The sequence below is a fragment of the Nothobranchius furzeri genome, chromosome 5, assembly GCF_043380555.1.
Source record: "Nothobranchius furzeri strain GRZ-AD chromosome 5, NfurGRZ-RIMD1, whole genome shotgun sequence".
Taxonomy (NCBI): domain Eukaryota; kingdom Metazoa; phylum Chordata; class Actinopteri; order Cyprinodontiformes; family Nothobranchiidae; genus Nothobranchius; species Nothobranchius furzeri.
The window spans coordinates 12,862,836-12,884,599 of NC_091745.1; the positions used below are offsets into that span (position 1 = coordinate 12,862,836).

A 21,764-nucleotide genomic window follows, 5' to 3' on the forward strand; every position below is an offset into this window, starting at 1 on the left:
TGTTTTCTCCACTCACTGAGCTCTGATGGACAAAAGTAAGAAATAAGTTTCTATTTAAAATAAATATTCCTCATATGTAATATAATAGAATAAATACTCAGTATAAAGATATAATACATGTGTAACTGTTGTGTTTTTCACTCAAGTCCAGAATCATGTCTTCAGTTTCTGAGGTGTTTATGGACAGGTTGTCTCCAGAGCACCATGGGTTAGTGATAGGACGATGGAGACAGGCTTCATCATTGGACACAAAGACAGAGACTACCATCAGCCAGGAGCTTGTTGTGTTAATCTTACAGAGCAGAGCACTCTGTGCATCACCCACTTACAAAATGGTGCTGCACAGCTGATGGACACTGAGAATCAAAAACAGGAAGGCTGGAACGCAGGTGAGCGAAGGTTTATTAAAACAAAATAGAACAGATTAACAGACCATATTCTATAAAAGCTTCCAGTGTGAAAGAGAGAGCAAGGCAGAAACACAACAAGTTATAATGCTCTTAAATAGATAAGATTAGTTCAGATCCTAAATAAAATAAAGAGCTATAGGAGGCAGGAGAGACTGTTCTCAAAGCCAGCCTGAACAGCTGAGTCTTCAGCTGCTTCTTAAAGGAGACCTCTGAGTCCACTGATCTCAGGCTCAGGGGGAGAGAGGTCCAGAGTCTGGGGGCCACAGCAGCAGATGATCTGTCACCTTTGGTCTTTAGCCTGGTGCTGCACAACCAGTGGGCACTGGACCTCAGGGACCTGCTGGGGGTGTAGGGACTGAGAAGATCACCAATGTATGATGGTGCTTGTTCATGTAAGGCCCTAAAGACCAGAACCAGGATCTTGAAATGAACCCTGAAGTTGACTGGCAGCCATCATTGTGTAACAATACTGAGCCACCTCTTGATGGAAACATTTACAGCTTAGTGGCCACAATCTGGGGCTTGCAGGACAGGAAGAGGTGGCTCATGGTCTGGCGGAGGGTGCTTGAGACCCTGCCCCTTTTGTCCCATGTGCCCAAAGTGCCCTTTTTGAGGTTTAATGATTTTTTTTATATTTATTTATTTATTTTAATTATTTTTAATTTTTTAAAAGAATTTTCTGTTTGTGCCCCCTCAACAATAACAAAAATAATAATTAATAAAATTTCTGTTTAATAAAGTTATATAGCTGGCGTGAGTCACGTGACCACATCGTCTCTTCCTTGCGCCAGAGCGCACAGCCGGTTACAACAAGCAGCGAGCACCCACGTTTTCTTCATGGTCGAGCGAGCGGTGCAGAGCTTTTAGGACATACTGTAAATCCTCTAATACAGGCCCGGGCCTGTATTTGACTGAAGCTCATCAAGCTCCAGGCCTTTATTGGAAGGAGGGCCAGTATTAGAGGCAGGCCTCTATTTCTATTTGAGCAAAATGAACTAATGGTTCGCTGGAGTTTTTGACAATTAAAATTGCGTCCACATTTTCAAAGTTAAACACATTTCTTTTAACAACGGTAGTTTCTGCTTCAGCCCTCTCCCCCCTCCCCCTGCGCAGCTGCCGCAACTCACTGATGCGCCTGCAGCCTCTCGGAGTTCCTGCTGCTCTAAACATTAAAATAATTATTTCATTTTCTGTTCCTCACTTCTGATAACCTTCAATGGTGTCTGTTTGTTGCAACCACCAGGTACAAAAACTAACTTGTTTTTATTTGACTAGTTTTCTGTCCTGCCTGTTTGTTATCTTCCTGCATCTCCTCTCAATCCTAAAGAAAAACTGCTACCTGGGTTCATATTTATTCACCTTATGAGTTACCTTTGAACTGCAGTTCTAAAATATCTACCGACCGCAAAAACAGCGGAGTGCTCGCTGCTTGGTGGCCGCGTGATCGGTGCGTCACCGGATGACAAGGTGATGCGCCCTGCTCCACAGCAAAACGCATCAGGCGCAAATAAAAGACAGAAAACATCAAAGGAAATGAACCGACATGAACGATCGTGTGTTAAATGTGGCGACACCTGATTGTTACTGTGGCCGTGCTCAGGAGGCAGATCTACCGCAAAAACAGCGGAGTACTCCGTGCTGGGCGGGCGCATCAGTGATCGGTGCGTCACCGGAGGACAAGCTGATGTGCCCAGCTACACAGCATGCAGCAAAACACATCAGGCGCAAATAAAAGACAGAAATCTTTAAAGGAAATGAACCGACATGAACGATCGTGTGTCAGTACCGACGCTCTGGCACAGCCTCCTCTTCATCTCCGCACGGTTAAAGTTACCCTCGCGGTCTATCACTGGCAAATCAAAAGTGAGACGATGACACAACCGCCCCCCGTACTTGCTTGTTACCACATTCCACCCGGCCACAATAAGAGACCGGCCTTTATTCACCTCCGCCGACTCCGACACCGGCCAAAATTGGAGACCCGGCCTTTAATTGAATACCGGCCTGTATTAGAGGATTTACGGTACATATTGATTGGGAGAAACGGACTAACACCGGTAAGTAGGATGCACACTACTATACACAGTTATTAGGTTATTTTGTGCATTATTAAGTTGTTTTGTGGCACTAGGTGTGTGTGATATATTACTGTGATGGGCAGAAGACGGAAGCTGCCGGGCTCTGAGGGTGTGGTGATTGGACACCAGCTGGTCCTCGTTATCCATAACGAGGCCAGGGAGGATAAAAAGGTGACAGGCCTTCTGAGAGGTGTGCGTGGTTGACCTGTCAGTGTGGCATCGGACTTTGGGGGGTGGGGTCGTTCGCAGTCGGGTAGGGCTGCCGGCGACGAAGACAGTTAAATAGTGTAATGAAAGTAGCAGTGGGCAGCACGGGCAGAAGATCTTGCCCTCCAGACAGAACCCGAAAACACCACCAGTAGGCAACAACTTATAAAAGACACGCTTTATTACGCGAACAATGACACACAACAATAAAACACCATGGCCCAAGCCCTCTCTCCTAAAACCAACAGTCCAGCATGAGTCACACAAGCAGCGGTACTTAGCTGTCTCAGATGTGGTGACCCCCTCCCCGGGGTCTGAGCTTCCAACGCCCCGGGGTGCAGCTTGCAAGGACGGCGGTAAGTCCACAACATAAGTCCAACTGCCTGAGTCCGTAGCGGCAGATATCGGCGTGGTTTCGGCATCCACTATGCCCAGCCCTCGCTTATGGGATTAGATTTGTGCCAATAGGATCAAGAAAAACACTTTGGAGAGCAAACACATTTTAAGACATTGAGAGAAAAAACATTGGTTTCAAAAGAAAAACTTACGATCTGAATCAGATTCTTAAAATGATCAAGAAATATGGGATTAGATTTGTGCCAATAGGATCAAGAAAAACACTTTGGAGAGCAAACACATTTTAAGACATTGAGAGAAAAAACATTGGTTTCAAAAGAAAAACTTACGATCTGAATCAGATTCTTAAAATGATCAAGAAAAACACTTTGACGGTCAAACAAAAATTAAAAAATTGACAGAACAAAAATATTGACTAAAGGAAAAAAACATGTTTCAAAAGTAAAATTTACTATCTGAATCAACTTCTTAAAGAGTAACAAAGTATGTTTCCTTTTTCTGTTTGCCTCTATGTGTTTTTGTTATCAATTTCCTTAGTTTTGTTCTCGCTGCTCAGAGCTTTGCTCTCACTACCAGATTTGCACTTACACTGTCTGGCTTTCTCCTTTGCAATCCCTGAGTTTTTGGTTGCAATTCTGACACAACCCTTTCGGGTGGACGGGACTTCTGAGAAGTCCTCTCCCATAGGACAGTGGTTTCTCTTGAGTGACAGTTCAGTGACCCGGAAGTGATGTAGCCTCCAAGACATTTTTTTTCCACCTGGTCAATAACATGAATTTTGAGCCCCAAACACGTTATTTCTGCTGTCTGTGGTGTCTACTGAGGATCTAAAGTGAGTATTGGTAATATATTTTATCTTTTCTTAGTTAATCTGTAAGTTAAACCACTTTTTAAGTTGGTTTTAAGCAGACGTTGCCTCACTAGCTAGCTGCTAAGCAAGCCATTGTGCTAGCCTCAGGACAATGGTCTACTGTTCGAGAGAGACGTATTAAAAACTCATCTTAACATATTCATTACTGGTTTCATGGAATAAATTATTGCAGTTTATGTTAATAAGTTTGCTAATTTTTCAGGAACCTGTGGAACATCAGAGACTTTGCAGCTATTAGAGCTAACCTGTGTACTGCTAACTTGCTACAGAGGAAGCAGCAGAAAGCTGAGCTAACAGGCTGTTTTGAAGGTAAATGCTCTTTTAGTGGAACTGCAGGATTTTCATGGTATAACTCAAACAGAATCTACATGAGCTATTGTGGGAAGACTTTTAAACTACATTTACACACACACACACACACACACACACACACACACACACACACACACATATATATATATATATATATATATATATATATATATATATGCATTTTTTATTCCATGTTACTTGGACAGGCTAAACAAGTTCATAGTTCTGTCTGCTCCTTTTTCAGTGAAACGAATGGATTATATGATGTAACTCTCTAGTAAATCTATAGTAACCATAGTCTGGTGACTAGTGTCTAGTTTAGCTACATTTAGCTTAGCTGGAGTAATATAGTCTAACTCTGCCTCAACTGGTGACTTTTCTACTCCATTGTCAGCCAGACAAAATGTTGCTGCAGAGAAACGCCCAAGGTACTGACCCCACAATAGAAAATCATAATGTCCACATTTATTTCCCACAATCTCAAACATCACACTAAAATTAAACTTTTAGCTCTGGTTTAATTATTTCCTTATTGATATCAGTTTTCCCTTTGTTGTAGGCAATCCTCGGGTGTCAGCAGGAGGAGGTGACCACCTGCTTAACGGAGCACCCTGGTTCTGAGCCAGTTGCACCTTTGTGCTGCTCTTTGGGGAGGCGATGCTCAGCAGGTTAAACAACTGTAAAATTGATTTTGTTCATAGATTTTGTTTAGATCTCATACATCACCAGTTTTTCTTTCTTACAGACACATGCCTCCATGTGGTCAGGTGGTGTTGGTGTGATATGGGAGGGCACACTCATGTCGTCATCTCCTTGTGCCGTCTCCAGGATCCTGATGGAGTTCTCTGTGCCTATAAAGCAGGGGTATTTACTTCTGGGCCTGGAGGGCCGGTATCCAGCACGTTTCAGTTTTAACTCTGTTTCAACACACCTGATTTCAGTCAGCAGATAATTAACAGGCTTCTGCAGAGCTGCTGCACAGGTAATTCAACCCCTGATTCAAGTGTGTTGGAGCAGGGAAACAACTAAAACGTGCTGGATACCAGCCATCCAGGACTAGAATTGAATACCCCTGCTATAAAGCCTTCCTCCCTCCTCCGGACTTTAAACATTAGTATTTTATTATGGTTTACCTGATTTAATAAATAAATCTCAATTTATAAATGTCCTGTTTTGGTGCCTGTCCATAAAATCCTGCATTAGACACTGAAAGCTGAATAAATGCCTTTCATTCACTTTGACATTCAATGTATTTTTAAAGATACACTTGAAATTAATATCAGCTGTTTAACAGAGTGGTGCAAAGTATTTGCTGATGTCATGATTTTTGCAACAACCTGACCTTCATGCAGAGAAACTCAGAAGACAAATGAGCTAAAAACAGTTTATTAAAATGTTTGACGGATGACTGAAGAGGTAACAGCTGGAGATCAGGAACCAGAAGCTTCTGCGAGGAAGAGCAGAGGTTAGTAAGAGGCAACAGGTCAGGTTTTTCTTAGACTGTGCAGGTAGCTTACAGAGACTGAGAAACGCCACAGAGATGGAGCCACAGGTTTTAGTGTTTAAAGATCAGAAGGCCCTGAGGTAAATTTGAGTGTTAGTAATGACTAAAGAATGACTTACAAAAGGAAAAGTTTAGGTACTTACGGTCTGAAATTGTAGAGCAGACGGGAGACAGCAGAATGGTGGAGAAACAACCAGAAGTCTGGGAGAATGACAGCATGAGTTGCAAGCGGGTGAGCAGAAGGTAGTGGGTAAGCAGACTGCCAGTATGGTTGTGTGATCAGGAGCTTCAAGGAAAGAATTCCCATAGATCTGCATAGAACATGAGAACGTAAGTTTGAAAAACGGCAGAGTCATGGGCTAGATATGGGTTAAAACACTCTTGAGTGACCAGCTACCAGCTTTTATTGAAGGATGGGGTTACAGGTGTGTGAGGATGTGCCTGCCCCATGAGAAGAGTTTTCAGGTAAGCCTCTCCATGGTGCTCTGCAATGGTGACTAGCAAGGCTAATGAAGAGATTAAAGGGAACACAAACCCAGGACTCCGACCCAAACTCCTGACAGCAACACAACGACTCCTCCAACAGGCGGTTGTTCCTCGGGAGTACAGTCACACGCAGCTGCCCGAAGTTCAGCATCAGGCAACCTGTAGGCGATGTAATCATACGTGGCTTCTGAGCATGCAAGTTTATTCTAGCTGTACAGCGTACAATAATAATAAAGATTTATATTGTGTTGTGTTGCTCACCTTACAGGTTCTTTTAAAATCTTAACCTGTGCCTGCTTACAGCAGGTCTTTTGAACTACATACAGAGAGGTTCAGGCACAGGTACTTAGTCAGACTCCTGATATGGTAGAGCATCCACCACCACAGACTCCTGATATGGTAGAGCATCCACCACCACAGACTCCTGATATGGTAGAGCATCCACCACCACAGACTCCTGATATGATAGAGCATCCACCACCACGGACTCGAACAATAGGTCCATATGCTTGTCAACTGGAAACAATGGAAAAAGATTACCATTAGTACAGATATTTATCCATAACCATCACTGTGGGTTTATTATACAGCATATGAACTACATGAGGTGGGATTGGTCTGCAGTAGGGATGTGTATTTTTGACTGAATTTATTGTAGGAATATTCAATAAACAGTCCAAACTGATACTTAACATATGTAACATGAGTTAAGCCGGGTGTACACTGTGCGACTTTTTCACTTTTTTGAGCCGATTTTCCAGTCGTGCGAGAATCCACGACATCGGGGCGAGTTTTGCGCCGAGCGGTCGTGTAGTGTACAGGGGGTTACGAGAGGCGATTAACACCACGTGACCAGCTGCCGATAAGCAATCGTGAGGTCGCACGGACTTCTGGCGTGTTTAATATTTAGCTCGTCCCTCGTGAGGGTATCGCATTGTTGAAGTGGCGCTGCGAGCAGCTGCGACCCAAAAAGTATCAGAACCGCTCACGCCGCATGCGCAATCATGCATCAACGCCGCTCGCTCGCTATTTCCCTAATAACACACGCTGTTCGTTTTTGTTTCTACACGTTTGAGAATTGTCAAGAAAGCGTGTTTGTCGTGTTCATGTCAAATTAAACTGATCACAAAACACAGATTTACTTTCTTTATTTCGTTTTCCTCATCCAACCCCCATAAATCCCTGTGTGTCCTCCTGCAGCACTCCCGAAGGACAACAGGCAAAACAAGACAAAAACGTCTGACGTGTTGAGTAAAAACTGCTATTTTTAGCACATTTTTAGGGCCGACATGTTGCTACCAGACGTACAGTGTGAGCAGTCAGGTCGCATCCGAGAACTGGGTCGTACAGTGTGAGCGCATGACTCGTGAGATCTGCCCTGCGAGGAAGTCGTACAGTGTGAGCTGGAGCTGAACGCTGCGAGTGAAAAAGTCGCACAGTGTACGCCCGGCTTTATCTGAACCATAATAGCGAGATTTAAATTTCAATGGTGGAAACAAAACCCAATGCACACTGCTGCCGACTAGCGGTCGACATTTAAAGTGCACCAAAAACAAAAAAAATACAAAAATGTTTGCATGTAAATTCTTCCAAAAACTAGATACACAGCTTTTGAAAATGGATGTAATATCTCAGGAAAAAATATCACGATATATTGCCATATCGATATTTTAGAGACACAGTTTGAGAATATCGATACAATATCACTGGGAAAATATATCGCGATATATTGTCATATTGATATTTTCTTACATCCCTTGTCTGCAGTGTACTTTGTGTACACTATGGTGTGTCTTAGCTCACCAGCTGCAGTTGATGCATGTGGCCGTGTAGCACTTCCATTGTAATGCAATGCAGTAGTTTTCAATCTAAAAAGAAAGAACAAATAAATAAAAAATCAATCAATCAAGCTTTATTTATAAAGCACCTTCAGCAACCCTGTCAGGAAGCCCAAAGCGCTGAACATGGTACAGTTGTAGGTAAATATATTGAATAAATCAACAATAAAAGCAATTCAAATTACAAAATACAAATTAAAAAATACAAAATGGAAATTACAAGATAGATGAAACACTCTGGTACAGGACAAATGTGTGAAACACATTTGGATTGAGTGGATGGATTGAGTGAACCAATGAAAACTGAAATAAATTCAACATAAAAGAGGGCCAAAATCAAACATGTTCTGGAAACGCCAAGCAGAGGAGGTGTGTTTTTAGGTGATTCTTAAAGACTAGCAGAGAGGGGGACAGCCTAACTGAGGGTGACAACTGGTTCCAGAGTAACGGTGCTAGGACTGAGAAAGCCAGTCTAAAATAGCTTTTAGACAAAAATATAGATTTTATGTAAAAATTAATTAAAAGCATGTATTAAACTCATTATTGATTATCTGCCTTGGATAATATTCTTTTGATGGAGAATATAGAACACGTGACAGAAAGCACATTGAATCTGATTTGTCTTGTTCTGACAAACAAATGTCAGATCTGTATACTGGAAAGAAATTTATTATCAAACATACTCACTTAGATAATTATTCAGTCTGAGTTACATCATAAAATCCATTCGTTTCACTGAAAAAGGAGCAGGCAGAACTATGAACTTGTTTAGCCCATCCAAGTAACATGGAATAAAAAATACATTTATCTGTATGTAAATGTAGTTTAAATGTCTTCCCACAATAGCTCATGTAGATTCTGTCTGAGTTATACCATAAAAGTCCTGCAGTTCCACTAAAAGAGTATTTACCTGCAAAACAGCCTGTTAGCTCAGCTTTCTGCTGCTTCTTCAGTAGCAAGTAAGCAGTACACAGGTTAGCTCTAATAGCTGCAAAGTCTCTGATGTTCCACAGGTTCCTGAAAAATTAGCAAACTTATTAACATAAACTGCAATAATTAATTCCATGAAACCAGTAATGAATATGTTAAGATGAGTTTTTAATACGTCTCTCTGGAACAATAGAACATTGTCCTGAGGCTAGCACAATGGCTTGCTTAGCAGCTAGCTAGTGAGCTAACGTCTGCTTAAAACCAACTTAAAAAGTGGTTTAACTTACAGATTAACTAAGAAAAGATAAAATGTATTACCAATACTCACTTTAGATCCTCAGTAGACACCACAGACAGCAGAAATAACGTGTTTGAGGCTCACAATTCATGTTGTTGACCAGGTAGAAAAAAAATGTCTTGGAGGCTACATCACTTCCAAGTCACTGAACTGTCACTCTAGAGAAACCACTGTCCTATGGGAGAGGACTTCTCAGAAGTCCCGCCCACCCGAAAGGGTTGTGTCAGAATTGCAACCAAAAACTCAGGGATTGCAAAGGAGAAAGCCAGACAGTGTAAGTGCAAATCTGGTAGTGAGAGTAAAGCTCTGAGCAGCGAGAACAAAACTAAGGAAATTGATAACAAAAACACATAGAGGCAAACAGAAAAAGGAAACATACTTTGTTACTCATTTTAAGAAGTTGATTCAGAAAGTAAGTTTTACTTTTGAAACATGTTTTTTTTCCTTTAGTCAATATTTTTGTTTTGTCAATTTTTTAATTTTTGTTTGACCGTCAAAGTGTTTTTCTTGATCATTTTAAGAATCTGATTCAGATCGTAAGTTTTTCTTTTGAAATCAATGTTTTTTCTCTCAATGTCTTAAAATTTGTTTGCTCTCCAAAGTGTTTTTCTTGATCCTATTGGCACAAATCTAATCCCATACTCGCTGTCTAAAGAAGGCGTCAAGCCTTCCCTCCTAGCACAACATCAATTTCCCTCTGGGATTAATAAAGTATTTTTGAATTGAATTGCTTTTTTCACCGCTCTGTGACATAAAACGTTGTTTTTAACGCCACTTTGTGACAGTTTTCACACATTTAAAATTCAACTTTACTCTCATTTATGCAGAGCCCTCCCCATGGGTTTCTCATCTATTCAATTTAAACTCCAGTGACCCAATGAAAGAAGAGGAGGTTAAGGCAGCACTAATTCATCACAGATTCGCCGGGCTGTGGGGCTGTGCAGACTACTGTTTTCTAATACATTCAAGGGCGTAGGACCCGGGGGGGGGGGGGGGGGGGGACGTGTCCCCTCCAATATTGGACAAACGCGCATTTGTCCCCCCCAATAACATGGAGAAGAAAAAGGTTGATTTTGAAATATTTGACTCGCGAGCTTTTATTTTGAAAGACACCGCGGACTTCTCTTCGACACAGCCCCTCCCCTCAGGGAGTTAGACAGGCTGGCTGAGTGAAGCAGGAGTCAAGAGCCGGGGCAGACACAGGTGTCTGAGACAGAAGGCAGCAGCTCAGAGTTCTTCTCATGGGCAAAAAAAGAAAGAAAGGAATTGTGAGTTGGTAATAATTTAGTCCAAGAGTATAATTGTATTCCTGGTCAAACGCTAAAATGGCTGACTAGCGTAAACATCTTGCTAGTTAGCATTAAACATTAAACAACACTACTAGTCAACAAAAAATGGCAAATTTTACAGTAACAGACAAAAACCATTTGACACGAAATAAATAAAAAAGTAGAATCTCCACATAAAAATGGAGTTTGTAAGTGTGATTGTTGCTTGTTTGTGACATTCTCATCACATTTCATTTTTAAACCTTATTCATGTCACTTTTTTCATATAAGAGACCAAAGGAAGTTCAGCAGGAAATGATGAAGAAGGTGAGACAGGCAGCGCCAGACCTGCTGAGGGTGAGACAGGGAGAGCCAGACCTGGTGAGGTGCAGGTAGGTGCTACAGTGGAGTGAGATTTTAGATGGTTGATGACGAGAGGAAGATTCGAGCATGATAACAAGTGAGCACGACTAAATAATACTACAACAACCATGATTTTAATGTTGCACTAGTCGTCCAACAGTATTTTTACTCCTTATTCATGTCCACTGTTTTTATATTAGAGATGAAGTTCAGCAGGAACCAGTTGAGGGTGAGACAGGGAGAGCCAGACCTGCTGAGAGTGAGACAGGGAGAGCCAGACCTGCTGAGGGTGAGACAGGGAGCACCAGACCTGCTGAGGGTGAGACAGGGAGCACCAGACCTGCTGAGGGTGAGACAGGGAGAGCCAGACCTGCTGAGGTGCAGGTAGGTGCTACAGTGAAGAATGAGATGGTTTTAGGTTACTGATGAGAGGAAGATTTGAATGTAATAATAAGTGAACACAGTTAAATATATGTAATTCCATTACAAGTAGGGCTGGGCAGTACGGTTTAAGAATAAATTACATTCTGTACACACTCCCTTAGAAATATTAGAAAAATAAGTGTTAAACTCTGCTTTCTGGTGCATTTAGACTGCAATTTTGGCCACTGTTTGTTTCTTTTGTCCATCTGAAAATTAACGTAGTTCCAGCTGTTGTTGTAAGTGAATTATTTCTTTTTTCATTCTGTCAGAAACAAACAGATTTTTCTGATTGTTGGTCAGCATTGTTGGCTGATGTAGTTTAAAATATTCTGATGAGAGTCAGATCAATTCAGACTGAATATTCACAGCTTTAGTCTTGTATTAAATCTGTTTACACATCTCTACCCATATGAATAAGATAATATATCCTACATTCATATTATTAAAATATATCCTACATTCATATTATTAAAATATGTCCTACATTCATATTATTAAAATATATCCTACAATTCAATTCAATTCAAATTCAATTCAAAAATACTTTATTAATCCCAGAGGGAAATTGATTACATATTACATATTACATACATACATTCATATTATTAAAGTATATCCTACATTCATATTATTAAAATATATCCTACATTCATATTATTAAAATATATCCTATAATTCAATTCAAATTCAATTCAAAAATACTTTATTAATCCCAGAGGGAAATTGATTACATATTACATATTACATACATACATTCATATTATTAAAATATATCCTACATTCATATTATTAAATAAAAATAAAACACTACTGACACATAAACAGCTTTTTTATAATTAAAACGTCCACGTTGGCCGGTAATCACCTGGATCCGGCTAATGGGGAGTAAGTAAGTAAGTAAAAGTAAGTAAGTAAGTAAGCAAGTAAGTAAGTAAAAGTTTATTTATAGAGCACCTTTCACAGATATAAATCACAAAGCGCTGTACAACATGATAAAGATCAGGGCAAATAAAAAACATCAGAAAAACAATAGCAGTGTTAAACGTAGAAAATAAAATCATGAGTATAAACAAAGTGAAGGTGTGAACCCGAACAAAGCCATCTTTTTGAACATTTAGGGAGGGAACGCCTGGATGAAAAGGTGAGTTTTTAGATGATTTTTAAAAACCTCTACAGTGTTAGAGAGACAGAGATTTGAAGGTAGACTGTTCCAAAGTCTGGCTGCAATAGTCTGAAAGGCCCTGTCCCCTTTGGTTTTCAGTCTGGTTCGAGGAACAGCCAGGAGGTTTTCAGATGTGGATCCAAGGTTCCGTGAGGTGATGTGTGGGGATAAAAGCTCAGATAGGTAGCTTGGAGCCTGGTTGTTAAGAGCTCTATAGGTCAGGACTAAAACTTTAAACTGTATTCTATATTCTACCGGGAGCCAGTGGAGGGACTGTAAAACTGGAGTGATGTGAGCTCGTCTGCTGGATTTGGTTAGGAGTCTGGCTGCTGCATTTTGGATGGCTTGAAGGCGTGAGAGGGAGGTTTTGCTGAGACCAGTAAAAAGAGTGTTACAGTAGTCTAAGCGTGATGACACAAAGGCATGGACGATTTTTTCCAGATCTGCAGTAGAAACCAGTTTACGGACTTTTGAAATGTTTCTCAGTTGAAAGAAACAAGAGCGGGAGATGGTTTTGACGTGTGAGTCTAAACTTAAAGCTGGATCAAAAATAACTCCTAGGTTTCTAATGTTGGCCTTGGCTGATGGGCAAAAAGAGGCAATTTCTTGCTCGATTTTTGGCTGAAGTTCCGGGGGTGCAGCGATCAGGGTCTCTGTCTTGTTAGCATTGAGAACAAGAAAGTTGCTGGACAGCCAGTTACTGATCTGGGTCAGGCAGAGTACAAGTGTGGCCAGCCTGTCCAACTGGTGTGGCATAAAGGACATATAGAGCTGCATATCATCAGCGTAGATGTGGTAGGAGATGTCTGGGAAAGACTGAATGATGCCAGCTAGGGGAAGAATATAGAATGCGAATAGTAGAGGCCCTAGAACTGAACCTTGTGGGACCCCGCATGTTAGAGAGGCAGTGTCTGAAGAGAAGGTTTTGGACTTCACTGTGAATGTTCTGTTGGTGAGATAAGAAGAGAGCCAGTCTAGAGCAGAACCTGAAATCCCAGCCAGGGCCTTTAACCTGTTTAGTAGTACGTTGTGGTCTACAGTGTCAAAAGGAGCCTAATGGGCCATTCCCATCTGTACCGGGTCAGCCCGGGCCGGGTAGCCCCAGTCGGCCCCAGCCTGGCCCGGTTGATTCCACACATCCTTGTCTTAAGCCCATGTGGGCTGATTCTACTCACCAATCAGAGGCTTGCTCTAATGGAAGGTGTGAGTTTACTGTCAGCAGTGGGTGTGTTGGCCCTGGTCGGCCTGAAGCAGACCCCCTCGAGAAGAGGGCTGAGAATGAGCCTTGGTTGGCCCGGAAAAATACCAGGCCACCCAGATATGTAAACAACCTACGCTACCCGGCCCGGGCCGACCCGGTACAGATTGGAATAGCCCATAAGTCTCCTCCCCTTCTGGCTGGTTCATGGGTCCCCGATCAAAAAAAAACCCAGAATGTTAGTGAACTGGGCTATAAAAGTTATTTTCTTGTCTTTCTGGGCTTTGCCTTACACCCTGAGTCACATCTGTCAGACTTTTCTAATCCTAGAGTTTCACCATCTATCAGATTTTCTATCAGAAGCTAAAGCAGGAGATAGCGGCAGGAGAATATGTTCATGTTCAGCCTGCATGAAACACTCAGTGACACGTTAGAATCAGAAATAATCATTTAATGTCTTTTTTTCAGTGAAGTTGACCTACGGTATATATTGACAACAGATTTGTTAGATTTCCAAAATGTGTCCCCCCCCAATATTAAACTCGTTCCTACGCCCTTGAATACATTTATGCTCTGTTTCAACTAATTTCACTGTATAGATAAAGCCTTGAAATGTAGTAATATTACCAACAATGTGTCAACATTATTATTTTTTCTATCCACCTGTAAAAGGCAGAAACGCAGTTTTAGTAAGACCTGATTATTATTTAAAAGTTTGGCCACTAGATGGCGCCACGTATCAGTCTGTCCTCGTTGTGTGGCTCGTGAGTCCAGCTGGAACATCAGTGCTCTTTCTGTCCAAAACTCCCTTCTTCTTAAGCTCATCCACTTTAAGTATTTACTATTGTTATACTTTTCTTACAGGAGCTCCTGAAGATGTTCTGTCTTGCTTCTCCATCATCACTCTCCAGATCCTCAGACCAGCTACTCCAGAACCTTCCCAGATCCAGGATCAGAGCACTTTAATAAAAGTTTGAAACATGTCTGCTTGTTGTTGAGTTGTTCTCCTATAGAAGCCTTAAATTAGACTTTGCTAATGAGCTTTCTTGGCTAAAATATGCTCTTGAATTTTTTATTTACCATAAATCCTCTAATATTAGCCTGTATTTAATTAACTGCTGGGTATCATATTTTGGCCGGTGTCAGAGTCGGCGGAGGTGAATAATGGCCGGTTTTTTATTGTGGCCGGGTGGAATGTGGTAACAAGCAAGTACGGGGGGCGGTTGTGTCATCCGTCTCACTTTTGATTTGTCAGTGATAGACCGCGAGGGTAACTTTAACCGTGCGGAGTCGAAGAGGAGGCGAAAATTTGATATCAAGTTCAAAGAGAACGTGCTGATTATGCTGCAGAGCTCTCTGGGGAGCAGTAGCAGGGGTTGAGTGAACTAGTCACTAGTCAACTTCACCGCTCTATAGTGACTTTTTATGCCCGTCATCGACTAGTCGCTGTCACGTGATAATGATCGGCAAGATGCAGTCCACGGAAAAGACAGCAGCCTGCTGTCAGCAGGTGACGAGCTCCGTCAGGAGGCAACGCGCTGTGCCAGAGCGTCAGTACCGACACCCGCCATAAAACGGACATTTAACCAAATTGTGACGTTTACCCTCTTGCAATTTAACCTTCCCCTCGCCCCATCCTAACCTTAACCAGCTTGCGCATGCAAAGCTCTGATTGTTGACGCGCTCCAGACATCTGCGTCCTGAGCACGGCCACAGTAACGTTATCAAATCAGGTGTCGCCACCTCAAAAACTAATTTCACACGCGATCGTTCATGTCGGCTCATTTCCTTTTATGTTTTTTGTTTTTTTATTCTTTTATTTGTGTCTGATGCGTTTTGCTGCTGTGGATCGGGGCGCATCACCTGTTTTGTTCTTGGTGATGCATCTAACTGATGTGGCCGGCAAGTAGCGCGCACTCCGCTGTTTTTGCGGTCGGTAGATCTTTTAGAACTGCAGTTCAAAGGTAACTCATAAGGTGAATATATATGAACCCAGGTAGCAGTTTTTCGTTAGGATTGAGAGGAGATGCAGGAAGATAATAAACAGACAGGACAGAAAAATAGTCAAATAAAAACAAGTTAGTTTTTGTACCTGGTGGTTGCAACAGACACCATTGAAGGTAATCAGAAGTGAGGAACAGAAAATGAAATAATTATTTTAATGTTTAGAGCAGCAGGAACTCTGAGAGGCTGCAGGCGCATCAGTGAGTTTGCGGCCGCTGCGCAGGGGGAGGGGGGAGAGGGCTGAAGCAGAAACTACCATTGTTAAAAGAAATGTGTTTAACTTTGAAAATGTGGGCTCAATTTTAATTGTCAAAAACTCCAGCGAACCATTAGTTCATTTTGCTCAAATAGAAATTGAGGCCTGCCTCTAATTCTGGCCCTCCTTCCAATAAAGGCCTGGAGCTTGATGAGTTTGAGTCTGGGCTTTAGTGGAGATAAATCTACTGACATTTTACTTTTCAACACTTTGTTTTGTTTTCTTGTTTTTATTTTACTATTTTCCTGTCCTGCCTGTCTCTCATCTTCCTGCCTCTCCTCTAAACTCTCCAGAAAAACTGCTTCCTGGATTCTTACTTTTTTACCTCATCATTTACTTTTGAGCAGACCAAAGGGATCTCCTGACCACAAAGCGGAGAGCGTGTTTCGATGCTGCGTCAGTGAGGTGAAATCACTGCAGCACAGGTGATGAGCTCCGCAGTGGCAGAGCGCTTCAGGCACAAATAAGACAGAAAATAGAGAACATGTGCGGACATGAACGATCGTGTGCCAATTACAGTTTTTTGGTTGCGCCACTTTGAGAATGGACCGTGCGCTGGAAGCAGCAGCCTCGATCGCTGCGCTACAACGATCAGCGCTCTGCTGCTCTCTGTGCTCTCTTCTCAGAAGAATCCATAAATGATGTAATATCGGTAGAAAACTTTTTTCCGGCTCCCCTGGATGTGTAGGATATCCAGCTCCCCCATAATTTGATCCCTGCTCCTGGATGAAAAAACTGACATTTTCATCAATACAAGAACCCCCCGGACACCCGGACAGAGTGAAAAGTGGACATGTACGGGGAAAACCGGACGTACGGTCACCTTAGTTTAATATAAAGCGGGAGATTACAGATACAGTATTTTGCTCGTGCCCTTGCTGCCCTGGGCCCTTTAGAGTTTGTGGGCCCTGTGCAATTGCCCAGTTGCCCATATGGTTAATCCGGCCTTGCCTGCCAACTATAACAAACAAACAACATGTGAAAAGATATTTAGAACTGATTCCCTCAAAATCCAAATGTAAACCTTTAATGCATTCAGACATCTGATGCAAATGCAGCCTAGGCTTTTCCAAAGCTGAGTGATCCTTTTAAGCCAGTGTGCATCAGCTTTTTAAATAGTTCCTCGTCTGTGACACCCCTTGGTAAGAACAGGCACAGGCTGCATGTAGATGCATATGGGGTGCAGCGCTTCCCCAACTCCTGGTCATAAAACTTTATATTGCAGGACTGTGGGAATCCCAGTGGTGGCCAGCTGTCAGCACCGGTTACGAAAACCAGCAACTCCTCAAAAGTGTGTTCTACCTCTTGCTCTGTGAAAACACAAAAATGGTATTTGGCCTGTATTTGATATGCCTTCTACAGTCCTGGAACCCCCAAGGCACCTTACAACACAATCAGTAATTTACCCACCCACATACACATTCACACCCTGGTGGTGATTAGCTAAAGTGTAGCCACAGCTGCCCTGGGGCGCACTGACAGATTACAATTATATGATGTTAATTTTCATTATCATATTGAAATGCTTTGTAGTTATTAATAAGATGAATATCATTGGTCAATATCAAATCAAATCAAAGCTTTATTTATAAAGCGCCTTCCGCAACCCTGTCAGGAAGCCCAAGGCGCTGAACATGGTACAGTACAAAGTCAAATAAAGTGAATAAATCAGAAAATAAAAGCAATTCAAATTACAGATTACAAATTACAAAAAAGGTGAAACATTCTAGTAGAAGACAAATGTGTAAAACAAGGGAAAAATTGAACCAATGAAAACTGAGATAAAATCAACATAAATGACGGCCTAACTCAAATACATTCAGGGAATGCCAAGCGGAGGAGGGGTGTTTTTAGGCGGCACTTGAAGACTGGCAGAGATGGGGACAGCCTAACTGAGGGTGGCAACTGGTTCCATAGTGACGGTGCTAGGACTGAGAAAGCCCGGTCCCCGCGAGTACGACACCTAGAACAAGGGACAACGAGCAGGCCTTGGTCAGAGGAGCGCAGAGCACGTGATGGAGAATGTCTGTTCAGGAGCGTGGCTAGATAGGGGGGAGCACCACCCTGGAAGAAGTTAAAAACAAAGACGAGGAGTCTGAATTGTGAACGATAGCGAACCGGAAGCCATTGCAGGGAGGCCAGAACCGGACTGATGTGGTCCTATTTCCTGGTCCCAGTCAGGAACCTGGCTGCGCTGTTCTGCACAACCTGTAGGCGACGCAGTGATGACTGACTCAGCCCTGCATATAGAGAGCTGCAGTAGTCAAGCCTAGAAATTACAAAAGCATGCAGTACCCGCTCCAGGTGGGCTCTTGACAGCATATGCTTGATTTTTGCAAGGCGTCTCAGGTGAAAGAAACTGGACCGGATCACAGAGTTGATGTGAGCATCAAATTTAAGTCCAGCATCAATTTTCACCCCCAAACTGGTCACAACTGGTTTTGAGTATGGAGAAAGAGGCCCAAGATCAGCATAACGATACACATTCACATAACAACATAACGATCCACAGTGAGCACCACATGAGGTGGTGCTCACTCCTCACCCCTGCCACGTGGACCCAAGGGATAAACCATCAATCCTGCTCAATGGTCAACTTTCCTCGCGAGGTCACACCCATTAGGGCAGTGGGAGGGTTAAATTTAAAAATAAGCATTCCTTTATAAAAACCATCTTGAGTTAGCACAACAAAGACAACACTTCAGTAACTCACCAATGTTTCAGTGTTATCCTCCTGAAAAACATAAGTTAAATAAATAAATAATAATAAACTACTAAACATTTGAATGTGTGTTGAAAAGAGCAGTCATTATCACTCAGGTTATTTATTATTTCTCTAACAAGTTCTTACCGGTGAAAGACAAAATGAGCCACAATCTCGCTCTTTATCCGGGGCAGGTCCTGCAGTGTGGCAGTGTAAACATCAGGAATCCCACAGCCTGCGATCCAGTCCCCAAGGTGACCCTTCAGCTCCGTCAGGCCTTGTGGAGTGCTGCATTTCTCCACCTAGAAGAGCCAAAATACAGTTTTTGTTGTGGACTCGTACTACATCATTTTATCTACAATGCACTCATGAGAGAATTTATGCTATGATTCATTTTTTCTAGAAAAAGCCAACATGTCCAGATAACTTTCCCTCTTCAAGGTTCTTTCGTAAGTCTTCATCCATGACGACTTCCAGCTCCACATCCTCTAGAGAGGTCTTCTGGCCACACATCATTAAAAATAGATGCTTGTTGATGCAGCGGGGGCCAGGTCCGTTGTGTGCCACAGACCAAGCCGTCAGTTTTCCTGCTGTGTAAGATTTGTAACTTGCCAGCAGCTGCTGGCTGTAGTTAAAAAACAAATTCCCAGGCTTCCCCTCAAAAATCCCCAGAGAATTCTGCACCTCAGTCATGACCAGTCTGCCAGGGAAAGAAAGATAAAATACTTCTCTTAGTTTTATTCACATATAGCTATTTCAGCGCTTCTGCCACATAAACATAAATAATGAGTTGTATTCTAGAGACTAAACTAAACTCACCGAAAAAAACTCCCGCCTTGGGCCACCATAGTCATCGGCTATCTCACTCACAAACTCAATATTTGGAACTTTGTTCTGTGCAAAATAAGACTTGTACAACGCCACCGAGGCACTCTGCAGGATGTATCTGCGTCGAACGATCACAACAGAAGTGTTGCTGCTGTCAGTGTCATCAGTCTGGAACTGTGTGACCAGTGTTGTGATTTGAAGTTGTATATTTATATATAGTTATTAGATAATTTAATTATCTGATTTTGTATATTTATACAATCAGTAATCAATCAGTAATCAATCAGAAGTGGCTGTTTTTATCATCAGGGAGTTTACTTAAACACTTTGTATTGACCGAGAGACAAGAAAGAGAGAGAGTTGGGATCGTTTAAGAATCTTTAATTTCCATAATTATGAAATTCATACAATCTACCAGGACTATCTCAATGATGAATGCATATGGATTTGGATGTTTCGTGTTGGTGTGTGTGTGTGTTTTGTTCAGAATCTCTAGGCTGAGTAGCGGATCTGGTTGTTATGACTAGGCTACCACGAGGCTTCAGAAGCTGATGACATGAGCCGCCATTTGCCGTACCTTAGATGGAGTCTCCCGTGTAGATCAGGAATTGCCAGGTTCCAAGACCTCGGTTGTACTGGAGCTGGTTGAAACAGCGGTCACAGCACACAACGCCCGTCTGAGGATAACTCCGTTAGTGGTTGGCAGGCATCAGCAAGTTCACTCTTATTTTGAAGGACCGTCGTCTCGTTGGTCTAAACGACGGAAAATCTCCAGCTTGACAGATTTCAGCTCAAAGTAGGAAGTACAGCTGGCCAGTCTGAACTTCTTAATGATGACGATGGAAATCCTTAGGAACTCGGATGTCCTGGAGCTGAGTTTAACATGTAACTGCTTAACGTGGAACTGACGTGGAACTGACTTAAAATGACGTTGCCTTCTTTTTATATCTCCCAGTTGTTTAAGAATCTTAGTAAACCGGATTGGACTACTTTCATAAACAAACCAGATTCTGCCCTACCACAGACGAAAGTTCTGATTGGTTGAAAACAATGTGTCATGCGTTTCCATGGTAATGCAAGTCAGTGTGTCTGGTGCAGCCCTGTTTATTCATTTAAACACATAACTCATGACATCTTTATTTCACAGATCATTCACCTGATTATTAATGATCAACAAATGCTTTGATTAGCTTATCACAAATAAAGTACTTTGATTAATCAATGAAAAGCGTTCTTCTTCTGTTCTTCTGTCTCTTCTCCTGGAATGTAAACATACTGAACCAAGCGTCCGACCTTGGCGGTGTTACTGTGTGAAGGGGCAGCTGTTAAGGGCAGACCATTATAAACTTCCTAACGCTACACACACCCCCTTTTCAAGGTCAATGTGGTCCTGCAAGAGACCACTTGGTCGTTGAACAAACCCAAGTTATGAAGAATCTTCACAACCGACAGGACGCGATCCCACTGGAACAGCCAACTGTGGTGAGGTACGAACCCCACGCCGAAGAACAGTCTCGCACACTCCTCAGGAAGAACACAAGTCAGCAGGTTATTAACTATTCCCCAGGGAAGCCACAATTGAAGCAACAGCAGCCTTATATCCTCACGGGCAAAACAGCAAAGCAGGAGCAAATCTTGTGTATATCCACGAGCAGGTAATTATTCCAAATAGCAAATTGATCTTTGTATCCACCGGCAGGGTAATATTCCAAAGAAAAATCGAACTTTGCAACAGTACTTATCGTAATCCACAAAAAGGGAAGAGTAGTAGACAGTAATCCCAACGAATGCGGTGTCCCAGCAGCCATGCCGGAACCACGGTCGTCCAAGGCCAACGAGCCGGAGCATCACCCAGGAGTAGTCAATGCAGATGACGAGTCACGGATCCACCCCCAGGAAGCAGGATCCTCACGAGCTCAGCAGAGGAGAGAGAGCACAGTGCAGGCACTTCAATGTAGACACGACAAAATGGCATTTCATGTCATCAAAGAAATAAAAACCTAAACCTATGAGTACCTGTTGTACTATGTGTAAGTTTTATGTGAATTACCCAATAAGTGAAGAAATGGATGCAACCCTCTCTGTGTAAGATGAAAAAAGGATGATGCGAAAAGCAGAAAATGAAAGAACCCTAACTGGTATCAGTGAATCCTCACTGGAAATACATGCTGTCAGGATAGGGGCAAAAATTTGTTATGGCAAGGTCCAGTTTATCCTGAATAAATAAAGATGACAGATCATGATTATATGATTTGCAGTATGGCAGA

The 21,764-nt window shown here is 42.3% G+C and overlaps 1 protein-coding gene and 1 long non-coding RNA gene across 6 annotated transcripts in view; one reads left to right on the forward strand and one right to left on the reverse strand.

Annotated features, from left to right (window-relative positions):
• LOC139069967 (uncharacterized) overlaps positions 1 to 21,764 on the forward strand; it is a 474,557-nt gene that overhangs the window by 264,468 nt on the left and 188,325 nt on the right. The window lies entirely within an intron of this gene.
• Positions 4,469 to 9,781, reverse strand: LOC129160816 (uncharacterized). Of its 5 annotated transcripts, none has more exons than XR_011520636.1 (5): positions 9,322 to 9,781; positions 8,974 to 9,080; positions 8,029 to 8,093; positions 6,487 to 6,741; positions 4,469 to 6,384 (listed from the first exon to the last, which is right to left on the reverse strand). It is a non-coding gene; the product is annotated as an uncharacterized lncRNA (long non-coding RNA). The 5 variants fall into 5 exon arrangements; XR_011520638.1 differs by having other exon boundaries at positions 4,469 to 6,050; positions 6,275 to 6,741; XR_011520637.1 differs by having other exon boundaries at positions 4,469 to 5,814; positions 5,883 to 6,741.